The sequence below is a fragment of the Cervus canadensis genome, chromosome 4, assembly GCF_019320065.1.
Source record: "Cervus canadensis isolate Bull #8, Minnesota chromosome 4, ASM1932006v1, whole genome shotgun sequence".
Taxonomy (NCBI): domain Eukaryota; kingdom Metazoa; phylum Chordata; class Mammalia; order Artiodactyla; family Cervidae; genus Cervus; species Cervus canadensis.
In genome coordinates, this window is record NC_057389.1 from 27,998,220 (window position 1) to 28,010,189 (window position 11,970).

Here is an 11,970-nt window from a genome sequence, read left to right on the forward strand (position 1 = left end):
GAATAATCACTAATAAACCAATACCTTTGTTTACGATAATGAGAATACAGCCTTGCATTCCTTCTCAAGATGGCGCTCAAGGCACCAGTGATTACCGACGGCATGTGAGAAAAAAAGACTACCCTGTCATATCTGGTAGAGCTGAATTTCATGAGCCTCAAAGTAGCAGGACTATTTCCATGATGCTGAAGAAGTAACCTAAAATTGGCTCTGCAGAAGTGGGGGTTACCAGCAATCTCAATACCCTGAGCCTTGCAGGGTGGAAGAAAAAGCAGCCTCCATTCAAAGAGGGTTTTGGTTTTTTTGTTGTTGTTTATAAGTCAAGTTTCCTTGAAAACGACTTGGTGGAAGCACTAGCCTACACAGATGTTAACATTATGTAAGATACGTGTAGAAACACTATATCCGCGTGTCACTCCCACCCTGGAGATTCATAACGCACACTGTGTGAGGAAACTAACAACTCAGGGTTTCCCAACTGGTTTGGCCACAAAATTCCTTTTCTTGGTAACATTTTTTAACACCTTACACCATAGAATGTTATAAAGGAAATAATGGATGAAGGGTTTAGGTTTTTTGTTTGTTGGTTGGTTGGTTTTTTAACTGTGGATGTGTGCTCCTGAGGTCACAACGGAAAATCTGAGACGAACAGGGGAACAGTGGGAGAACAGGTTTGGGAACAGAAAGCACCAAGTACAGGAATGCAAGTACAGTAGAGTCGATAAGCTGCAGGGGCTCCGATGAAGGCAGTCAAATGTTTCAAGGATATAAGTGAGATCTCCAGTTTACATGCAAAATTCTGGTTAGCAAGCTGTTTCAGTGCACATACAAATTGAGAAAGTGACATCTAAGAAGTCTGTAAAAGGAAAAACAGAAACTAACTTAGCAAAAGGAGGAGGTAAAGGAAACAGAATGTGCAAAAACCCAAGAAGTTCTGGTAATTGAAAAACTCTTGTTTAACTGAATTAGAGGTAGAGGAAGGGTACTGAGAAAACCACAGCTGATGAAGAGGGCTTTGTAGCCTGAGGGCTCAAAAAGGTTTTGAAAGAGGGAGTAAACTGATCAGATTAGCATTCTGGCTTCCAAAGGAGAATACAGATCTCATCTGACTGGACAGAGATCAGTTAAAAGGTTCTTAAAATGATTCAGGAGAGACACAATAGTATTAAACGAAGACTGGCAGTAGAGTGGAAAAGGCACAGATTCAAAAGAGATTTTGATAGTGTAATATACTTATTACAACACTTGGCTGGTCTTGGTATGTAAGGAATTGGTGGGAGGAAAGGTTCAAGAAACAGTCTTAGCTCTTTGCCTTAACTGGTAGTCTCCGCCTAGGTGGCACAGTGGTAAAGAATCCGCCTCCCAATGCAGGAGACGCAGGTTCAATCCCTGGGTCAAGAAGATTCCCGTGGAGGACGAAATAGCAACCCACTCCAGTATCCTTGCCTGAAAAACCCCATGGACAGAGAAGCCTGGTGGGCTACAGTCTGTGGAGTCGCATAGAGTCAGACACAACTGAGCAACTGAGCACACACATACCTGATGGACTGGAACAGGTCCCTGGAGGAAAAGCAGGTTTGGCAAGTGAGATGGGTTTAACGTAGCACCCCTGAGTTTTACTTTGAAATGTCTGTGCAGTACCCAAGCAAAGGGATCTAGCAGGCATTTTGAGTCTGGAACTCAGGAGGAAAGAGAAATCTGAGCTAGGAATATTAATTCTCAATCAATATTTCATAGATAACAGAACACATCTGATCACTTAGGGAGAGGATACAGAATGAGAAGAGGAAGACCAAAACAAAGCAGTTACAGAAATAATTTTTCCAACTGTATGATGACCATGACGTATACTGAGAGATGCTAAATCAAAGAAAAATTGAAGTTAATTCATAAAGAATACTAAAACATTTTGGAACATTTTATAAATTCCAAACAAACTCTTACTTAATAACAAAACCGAACTAAGTAAAAACACTCCATTCCCTAAGCCCTCCAGTGACTTGAGGTTTACTGAACTATTCAAAATGTTAGTCAAAACATAAAATTTCACTCAATAGTCATAGTTTATCTAATTAACAGCACTGTGCCACTAGCAACATGACTGAACATCAAAGCACTAATTAATTTTTGGTTGAATACTTTTAAAAATTATCTAAGGACTAGGCTTTGCTCAAGGATGTTACATACAATAAAAAAAAAAAACACTTATGGCTTGATTATAAAATTAGGAACTATATTATATTAAAATGATATCCATCTCAATTCAAATCACCATAATATGGTATAATGAAATATCACTGAATAATTATTACCTCTTTGCTCAAGTAAGAATATTTCAAATCATTAAAAATGAAAATAAAATACAACCAACATTTTTATATGTACTTTTCAACTGTAACACACTGGTCCTTTACAGGTTCACAGTCTAGTAGGGACAGAAATTAGAATCTTAGAACTATAAAAAGGTTGGAATTATGGTCAAAAATAGAAATAACCACAACTGCAACTTATTAAGCAATAATGGCAAGAATAATCCTTATTTTGCACATGGAAAACCTGAGACATGTGAACTGCCTCTGTTTCCAGACTTAAGCTATCTTCAGACCAGAGGTAAAAACAGAATACAGATGAACTATCAGTAAAAGACAAATTCCAATTCTCATCTATCCTAAACAAAGAAACTCTCATCTCTTACTATGAGGAAAAGTTAGGAATAAGTCAAAACTCTTCTGGGTCAAAGTGTAAGTTGTTAGTACATCTATTTTGCTTGAGTTTCACTCTTGCTGAACAGCTGTCTGTTTTGAACTCAAACAATCAAAACTTTATTTTAAGTGCTCAAATAGAGGCTAAAGACTGGAAAGGTAGAAAAATTTTTTTCCTCACCAAGTGAAAGAAGTCTTTCTAAACTTTGTGTTAGCCCTAAACTAGACAGTGTAAAGCAGCTTATTCTGCTGCTATTCAGATCAGTTCAGTTCAGTCACTCAGTTGCGTCCAACTCTGCAACCCCATGGACTGTAGCACGCCAGGCCTCCCTGTCCATCACCAACTCCCAGAGCTTACTCAAACTCATGTCCATCTAGTCGGTGGTGCCATCCAATCATCTCATCCTCTGTCGGCCCCTTCTCCTCCTGCCTTCAATCTTTCCCAGCATCAGGGTCTTTTCCAATGAGTCATCCAATGAGCTGCTATTAAATATTATCTTTTCAGAAAAGTAACCCCAAGGAATTCTAATACTGTGTATATAATCATTGTTCAAATAATTCTTTTTAATTTTATTTTTTTCCTTTTTAATTTTAAAAACAATTCTTTTCACTACTCGCCACATATTTTAATGAGATTTTTTAATCTAACGTGTGGGTAACTGATTCTTTGTTTTAGGGATTTTTGTTTTTTGGGTCAGAGATATTTCTTTTAATGAATCTATAAATCAGTGTATATCAGAGTCATTAATAAGACTAAAACATGTTAAGAAATATAAATTTCCCCAGAACTTCAGATCATTTACAAAAATGTGATTATCACAGAACATACTATGCATACTTTGAAACATTAAAGATCAATTGTAACTAATAAAAGTAGGCAAGTTCCTCTGTCCTTGTCCCTGCAGCAATTCTACATTTTAACTGGAGATTTAGACTCTTTCCTTAAAAATGCATGCAATTACTAGCTAGGGAAGTGAACTCAACCTATTATCTTTATGTGAATTTGACTGGAATTAATTTAAATTAGTTAATCATTTACCTAGCAGGGTCCTTGGGTAGTGGCCCTCAAATTTTTGAGAGTAAAGAAGCACCCAGGGTATAAATTTAAATGTAGAATCCTAGGCCCAGACAAGAAACATCACCCAATTTTGAAAGCCCCAAAATAAGCATTTGTAATTAGCAGTAGGGATACTTTTGAGGATTCATGCTAGAACACCAAGACAATAGACAGATTGTTTTATTAGGGATATTAATGGCCCTGGATTTCGAGGTATGTGACAACCTGGGCGAGGCACAGCAGGCATGATCCCAGTAATCCAATAAATGGCGTGCCCTTAGTCGCTCAGTTGTGTCCAACTCTTTGTGACCCCATGGACTGCAGCCCGCCAGACTCCTCTGTCCATGGGGATTCTCCAAGCAAGAAGTACTGGAGTAGGTTGCCATGCCCTCCTCCAGGGGATCTTCCCAATCCAGCGATCGAATCCAGGTCTCCTGCACTGCAGGTGGATTCTTTACCAGCTGAGCCCCCAGGGAGGCCCAATAAAAAGCACAGGAGGCAGAAAAGGAGAGGAAGCCAGTTCAGGCTTGACAGCAGTTGACCAGCAAGCTCAGCACTCCCTCTTTGCCTTTCCACTGAAACACACATCCCAGATCAAAGCTTAAATGGGATACCGCACTGTACCTAAACTGGACTTGAGGGACTTGGGATAGCTTTATTGGTAGCTGATGCTTGCTATGGCCTCTGCACCAAAAGGTCCAGTTAGGAAGAGGGTTAGAAGGCATCTAGCTCTTCTCAATTCTATATTTCCTTCAGGAAAAAAAAAAAGAGCCTGCAGTGCCCCCACAGCTTGGAGCTGAGGACAGAATTCATGAGACTGCTTTCTTTCCTCAAGTCTCCCTCATATTCCAAGCACCTAGGGAGCATTTCCTTCAGAGAAACTTTATGCAGTGGTATGAGGGAGCTGGATTGTATCAGAGAGTCAGCTGTTAAGTTTTCAGGAGTTCAGGGAGCTAGCTGATATCAAGCTAGCTTGATATATATTTTATATATATATATATATATATATATATATATATATATATATATATTAACCACAACGGGAATATATACACCACAGAAACTGACAAATGCCACAACTGGCTTCCAATACCCATTTGTAATTCTCTTTAAAGACCATTATCTCCCAAAGATACAATGTTCATGGCCGGAAATGGAAGGTGAAGCCTGTAGAGAACTGTGAAGGGTTAGGTAAAGTCAGCAACAGGTGGTTAAGGGAACAGAACGAATCCTCAGAAGAACAGTACCACACCACTTACTTTCCCCACCCAAAACACTCAAAAACAATACATCACTTCAAATTACACCAAAATATCCCCCTCATTAGGGAAACAGGCCTGAAAGATTAAAGAATAGGAAAGGCCTCTCCTGAGTACAGAAAGATCTATCCTTCATAAATTGGGTTGTATCTATCAAAATGCTCTCCACCCTAATACTGAGAAGAGTCCCACAGCATCTAAGTGTAGTGAAGGGGATACAAGAAGCTTACTCAGTCTGACAAGAATGAGCAACACCATCCCTACAGAAGTCCCTCTTCTGTCAAGCTAAGAAAACCAAAAACCTTGCTAACAGCACAGGGCCAAGCTGAAGCTTGCACACCAGAAGAAAAAGGAGCATTGCCATAAAGAAGAAAGCTTGCTCCTATCATGGGCTTACACCAGGAAACAGGAGGAAAAACTCAGAAATTATCCTTCTCCCAATTGAAAAAGTGAGTGAAATCACTCAGTCGTGTCCGACACTTTGTGACCCAATGAAGTGTAGCTTACCAGGATTCTCCGTCCATGAGATTCTCCAGGCAAGAGTACCGGAGTGGGTTGCCAGTTCCTTCTCCAATTGAAAAAGAAAAGGGCAAATAAAAAAAAAGTCTTTGAAAAGCAAGAAATGAGAGGGGAAACAACAGCTAAGATTAAAAAGGAAACTGAAGAAGAAAAAACTGGAAGGGACTTCAAACATATAATAGTAGACAAAGGTACAGAAACTGGGGAGGGGGGGGGGGAATCTCATTAACATTTTAACATATACACATGAGATGATCTCTAAACACAGAAGAAAAAGGACCAAGAAGAAAACAATGTATATTGATTGACAGGAAGGACAAAGAACACAGATCCAACCTACAAATAACTGGCATTTCCGAACTGAAATCATAAGCAAGCATACAACTGAAAATTTTTTCCTGAGCTGAGTAAAAGAAAGATTAAAAAGATTTACCCCCATAAATTGAGTGGATTCACTATGTTTGAGAAAAACGCTGGAAAGAAACCTATGCCTAGAGGTAGTCTATGGAATTTATTTAAAGAACAAAAAGGAAAACAAAAATGCAGACAGGAAAAAAAAAAAAAAGTTTGGCTCCAAAGGAACAAAAATCAGGGTAGCCACAGCCATCTCTTCCACCAGAGATGACAAAGCAATGTTTAAACAGCTGAGGACTTGTGACTTATAATTTCATATCTTATAGGAGAAGGAAATGGCAACCCACTCCAGTACTCTTGCCTGGAAAATTCCATGGATGGGGGAGCCTGGTAGGCTGCGGTCCATGGGGTCGCAAAGAGTCGGACACGACTGAGCAACTTCACTTTCCTTCTTTCTATAGTTCGTTTTGGAGAAGGAAATGGCAACCCACTCCAGTGTTCTTGCCTGGAGAATCCCATGGACAGAGGAGCCTGGTGCGGCTACAGTCTGTGGGATTGCAAAGAGTCAGACACGACTAAGCAACTAACACACACACACACATAACCTTATAACAGAGTTAAGCATGCTGTATATACTAAATAAAAATACTAAAAATAATTCAAACTTTGAAATGAATTTATTTTACATATCTACCTCTTAATAGCACCTTTCTTCAACTAAACTTTTAAGCCTATTCATAAGTTCGATCTTTTCCGATTCAAACAATAGATTTGTATGACATCTAAACTTTCTGATACTGGTGTCATTACTTTTACAAGATTATTGTGTTTTTACATAAAACAAGACTTCTCTGCATACATGTGAGAGAAATTATTCCTCCAATGATGATTTGAACTGATCCACCAGCTCAAATTCTTTTGCTGGCTTTGAATAGTGGGACTTGTAGAACTAACTCGTCAGCACATATGCTAATTAGACCAGACCCAGGAACTAAAAGCTTATGACCTTGGCCAAAGATATTCAAGAAATAAGACAGTACAAAAAGATCAACACTGTTTCAGAGATTCCAGACTCAGCGCTGGTCTAAAGTCTGAATTCATGACAGAGCAATGTGTTTTTAAAATATATTACCAAGTGTCACTACTTTTTGCAAAAAAAATAAAAAGCAGTTGGACATTTTCATCTTGCAAAGTCTTAATTAAAGACTAGATTAACATGTCTTCTTATTTCTACAAGATTTTCATTCATTCACTCAGCACCTACAATATTCTAGCACTTACTATGTGTGTAGGTCCTCAAAGGAAGAAGTGTCAAAATTTTTCTGGGAAAATCAGAGAAGACTCCAGAAAAAGGGAATCTGGAAAACTTGGAACTGAATTTTGAAGTTTGAATAAGAGCCTACCAGGTGGAGACAAAAGTATGTCAAAAGATGGAATAGCACCAGCAAGACAGGGCCTGAAAAGAACGTGCTAAGTTTAAAAAAAAAAAAGGCAGCAGATGAAGCATAGGTTGTGTAAAGTAAGACAAATAAGGTCCAATGGCTCCCAACATCAGGAGGAACCACTCTTGAAGGGGTTGTTTGGAAATGAGTAGGATCATACTGGATTGTAACAGAGGTGGGGTGGGGCATGAGGAGATGCAGTCTGTCACTGCCATTTAGTGCTCAAAGACCAAGTATAATAAGCATTCTGCAATGTACAGAACAGTTCCATAAAAATGGTGGTTGAGCCAACAAAGGTTCATCTAGTCAAAGCTATGGCTTTTTCAGTAGTCATGTATGGATGCGAGAGTTGGACCATAAAGCTGAGCACCGAAGAATTGATGCTTTTGAACTGCAGTGCTAGAGAAGACTCTTGAGAGTCCCTTAGACTGCAAGGAGATCAAACCAGTCCGTCCTAAAGGAAATCAGTCCTGAATATTCATTGGAAGAACTGAAGCTGAAGCTGAAACTCTAATACTTTGACCACCTAATGTGAAAAACAGACTCACTGGAAGAGCTCCTGATGCTGGGAAAGACCGAAGGCAGGAGGAGAAGGGGATAACAGAGGATGAGATGGTTGGATGGCATCACTGACTCGATGGACACGAGCTTGAGTAAGCTCCGGGAGTTGGTGATGGACAGAGGAGCCTGGCGTGCTACAGCCCATGGAGTCGCAAAGAGTCGGACATGACTCAGCGACTGAACTGAACTGAGCCCTCTTTGAGAAAAACTGAGAAGCAGGTTAGGCTTAACAAAGTCTGATGAACTTAACCCTAAGGCTTCTTTGTATGTTTTTGAATGCGTATCTGTTATCACAATATACATTTTGCACACTAAATACATCCAAGGAAGCTGTATTTTTCCTCAGCAAATGATATGTTTCCTTCTTTTCAATGACCATCATGAAGCTCAGAACTTAGTCTATATCCCACCACTATATATTTGAGTATAATACACTCCATCTGGAGGAAGAAATGGCAATCCCTGCCAGTATTCTTGCCAGGAGAATTCTATGGACAGAGGAGCCTAGAGTGCTACAGTCCATGGATACAGAGTCAGACACAACTGAGCACACACACACCCAATATACCCCAACCTCATCTTTCTATTCACATGTCAGTTTTTCATGACTCTCATTTATCTTTGTTTTGTATGTTTTTATATTATGTACAATTTATTGCTGTTATTTAGTCACTCAGTCGTGTCTGACTCTGCAATCCCACAGACTGTAGTCCACCAGGCTCCTCTGTCCATGGAATTTCCCACACAAGCATACTGGAGTAGGCTGCCATTTCCTTCAGGGGATCTTCCTGACCCAGGGATCACACTCAAGTCTCCTCCACTGTAGGCGAATTCTTTACCATTGAGCCATCCTATGAATTAAAAACCATATTAGCTTGTTACATCCTCATAGCAACCCTATGAGGTAGTTACTATGATTTTCTCCATTTTATAAATGAAGAAATTGGGATAGAGAGGTTAAGTAATTTGTCCAAGGTACCAGTTGTTAAAGGTGGCAATCTGACCTAAGGCAGTCAATGCGGAATCAGAGCTTCTGCTCTAGAGTAATTACATTTCAGGTAATCCTTGAATTATAAAAGGATACTGAAAGGCAGAGCTACTACAAAAAATGATGAAGATGATGAGGGGTTGGGGGGCAGGCAGTGAATCTAGGAACAGGCTGAAATGAGGCAGAGTAGACAGGTAAAGAGCCTAAGTAGAGAATGTAGATTAAGGAATACTGGAATACTGGGGTGTTTGTATGTGTGTCGGGGGCGGGGGGGGGGGCGGTGCAGTTTCTAAATCTACTTAAAACTCTAGAGAGATTCTATTTCAAACAGTAAACAAAAGGAAACTATAAATTCTTGAACTTAAAGAGATGATTAAAGTTTTTTTCCAAAAGCTATTATACAACAGTGATATGACTGAACTGAACTGATATGAACTAACCCTAAATTTGAAGCTAAATTCATATTAATAAATATTCTTTCTTGGCCCTGTAAACCTACACGATCAAGCACTTTAAGGCCTAGGGTGCCAGTTACATTAGACGACCCTCGGGTTCTGCATGATTTTCAGCAGCCTCTCCTTAATTTGGATGCTTTTAGGTAGGATTTATTCTCCATTCCCCTACTTTCCAGTTGTTTTATACCCAGAAATGTGGCCCCTGAAGACACTGTTAATCACCAAACAATCTCTAGGGCATTTTGTTGTTATTAGGGTTCCCTGATAATGTTTATGTCTCAAAACACTGCCTCTAGGGTCCCTAACACATCTCTAGAGCTGACTCATTTGAAAAGACCCTGATGCTGGGAAAGATTGAGGGCGGGAGAAGGGGACAACAGAAGATGAGAAGGTTGGATGGCCTCACCGACTCAATGGACATGGGTTTGGATGGACTCTGGGAGTTGGTGATGGACAGGGGGGCCTGGCTTGCTGCGGTTCATGCGGTGGCAAAGAGTTGGACATGACTGAATGACTGAACTGAACTGAACACATCTCTAGGCTTCAAAGATATCAATAATTAAATCAAGCCCAGGCTTAAAGAAATTACTTATATAAACTTTACCCTACTTGTTTTTCCTAAGGGGTTGCTTTATCATTCTCAGAAACTTAAAAGCTCATTTTGTAAATGTCTTCTCTTGTCCATATTTGACCCTTCAGAAGCAAGAAGGATAGGAGGAGTACTACTCAGGGCCCATGCTTTCCAATTCTTTAATGTCTAAAGTAAGCTTTTACTACTAAAGAGCGAGGCCATTGTCAAAGTGTAATTTTTGAGACATTATAAACACGATTCATACAAAGTGAGCCTGTGGCAAAGATTTACTGAATTCATAATGAACTAACAAGCCGAATGGTAAAAAATATTTTTAAAAATCTTGGAAATAGGGCAATAAAACAATAACCTTCAGCGTAATTTTTTTCTCCCAGTCAGAAATAATTTGCATCTCCATTAGACAAAAAACTGCAAAGCCTGGGCCCTAATCAATACTATGTCAAGCAAAAGTATAGTTCCCTAGATAATTGAGTCTCTAACAGGTGGGCCTATTAGACAAGGCTCTACTTTGAAAAGACAGTGTAGCAATCCTTTTGCCTTTTGGAGGATGTTATAACTTTTACCATCATAAAAGTTTGGCTCTATAAATCAAGTAACTAACATTCCTTTATCCCGCCCATCCTCCAGTCATCATTTCAGATACTATGAGTAGACAGGTTATTTGGAAGAAAAATTCCTATTACTTAAAGAATAATAATTTCTTCAGGTTAAATAATACTTGACTAATGGAATCCCTGGAGAACCAAATGGCAGCCCACTCCAATACTCTCGCCTGGAAAATTCCATGGATGGAGGAGCCTGGTGGGCTACAGTCCTTGGGGTCGCAAAGAGTCGGACACGACTGAGCGACTTCACTTCACTAATGGAATCCCAGTACATTAATATCCTTTGTTTCAAGATTAGGAGGCAAAGACATTCTAAATGGGGGCTGGCTTTAAACCCGGGGTAGGAACTACCTAAATGGAGGGTGAGGTCACGATAGTAGCCCAGGAGTAGGGCCCAGACCCGGTGGCAGCTAGTCCCCGCGCCGCGGTCCCAGCGCGACCCGGCCTGCATTTCACGGGCGGGAGCCCCGCGTCCCCGCCCTTTTGTTCAGGGCTGGGCTGTTTCCCGCCCTCTCTTCCCCCCTATCTCAGGAGTTGTGTGACGCCCGTGCAAGCAAGAGAGCGGGGAAGAGACTCTGCCGGCAAAAGCTGTGGGAATACTCACCCCGCTCCGCTCGGCCCCAGACCCGGCCGCCCAGCCCAGCGGGGGCGGGGCGACGGAGTTGGGGGAGGGGAGCTGGGTGAGGGACCCACCGCCCAGCCACCGATCGCGAGGACCGGAGCAATGGGCCCCCGGGGCAAACGGCAGAGGAGCAGAGGAGCAGAACCTGCCAGCAGGGACGCCCACCACTGAAAAGAGCCCTAGCCCGCCCTCAGCTGCCGTCGCCTGAGGCGACTCAGAGGGAGCATGCGCACTATATCTCCCGCACACCCCGGGACTTGGCTCGCGCCGGCGGCTGACGTCGTGGGCCGCGTGCGTCGGGACCGGGCCGGGGGGCGTGACCTCTCTGGGGCTTCCAACGGCCGCCGCCGAGGCTCCGCCCCGCACTTCGCAGGGCGGCGGTGGGTTCTCTCAGCGCGGCACAAAGGAGGCGCCTTGAGAAAGGGGAGGGGTTGTCAGCGACTTCAAGAGTCTCTGCATACTCTCCTCCAACAAACAACCAAATATCTAGAAAATAAAAGGATGCCCAATGGAGAAAGGTAGGGGAAGAACGGAGCTGAACCATTCAGTGCTCCTAGAGTGTCCTCAGAGGTTGGAGAACCGTGCCGGCTCTCAAAACACACACGGCAAAACTCCTGTGAGCGCAATTAAGCACTAGCACGACCACCTTTAAAACTTACGGACCGATATAGAAGTTAGGGACTGGAGAATTGACAGTAGTACCGTCTGGCACAAAGCTTGGAGGGGGGGGAACTGGCTGCAGAATTAAATTGGGGCGCGGGTGGTGGAATAAAAAAAAGACTAGAGAAAATGCGGAGAGTAACAGGGGTTATCC

General features: G+C 41.7%; 1 protein-coding gene across 3 annotated transcripts in view; it reads right to left on the bottom strand.

The window, feature by feature from the left end:
• Positions 1-11,293, bottom strand: part of ATG10 (autophagy related 10) — a 249,392-nt gene extending 238,099 nt beyond the window's left edge. Inside the window, exon 1 of one of the 3 annotated variants that reach the window (XM_043464732.1) lies at positions 11,139-11,293. The gene's annotated coding sequence lies outside the window, so the exon portion shown is untranslated. The remainder of the gene's footprint in view (positions 1-11,138) is intronic. The other 2 variants (XM_043464731.1, XM_043464733.1) reach the window with 2 other exon arrangements.
• Positions 11,294-11,970: the final 677 nt, after the last annotated feature.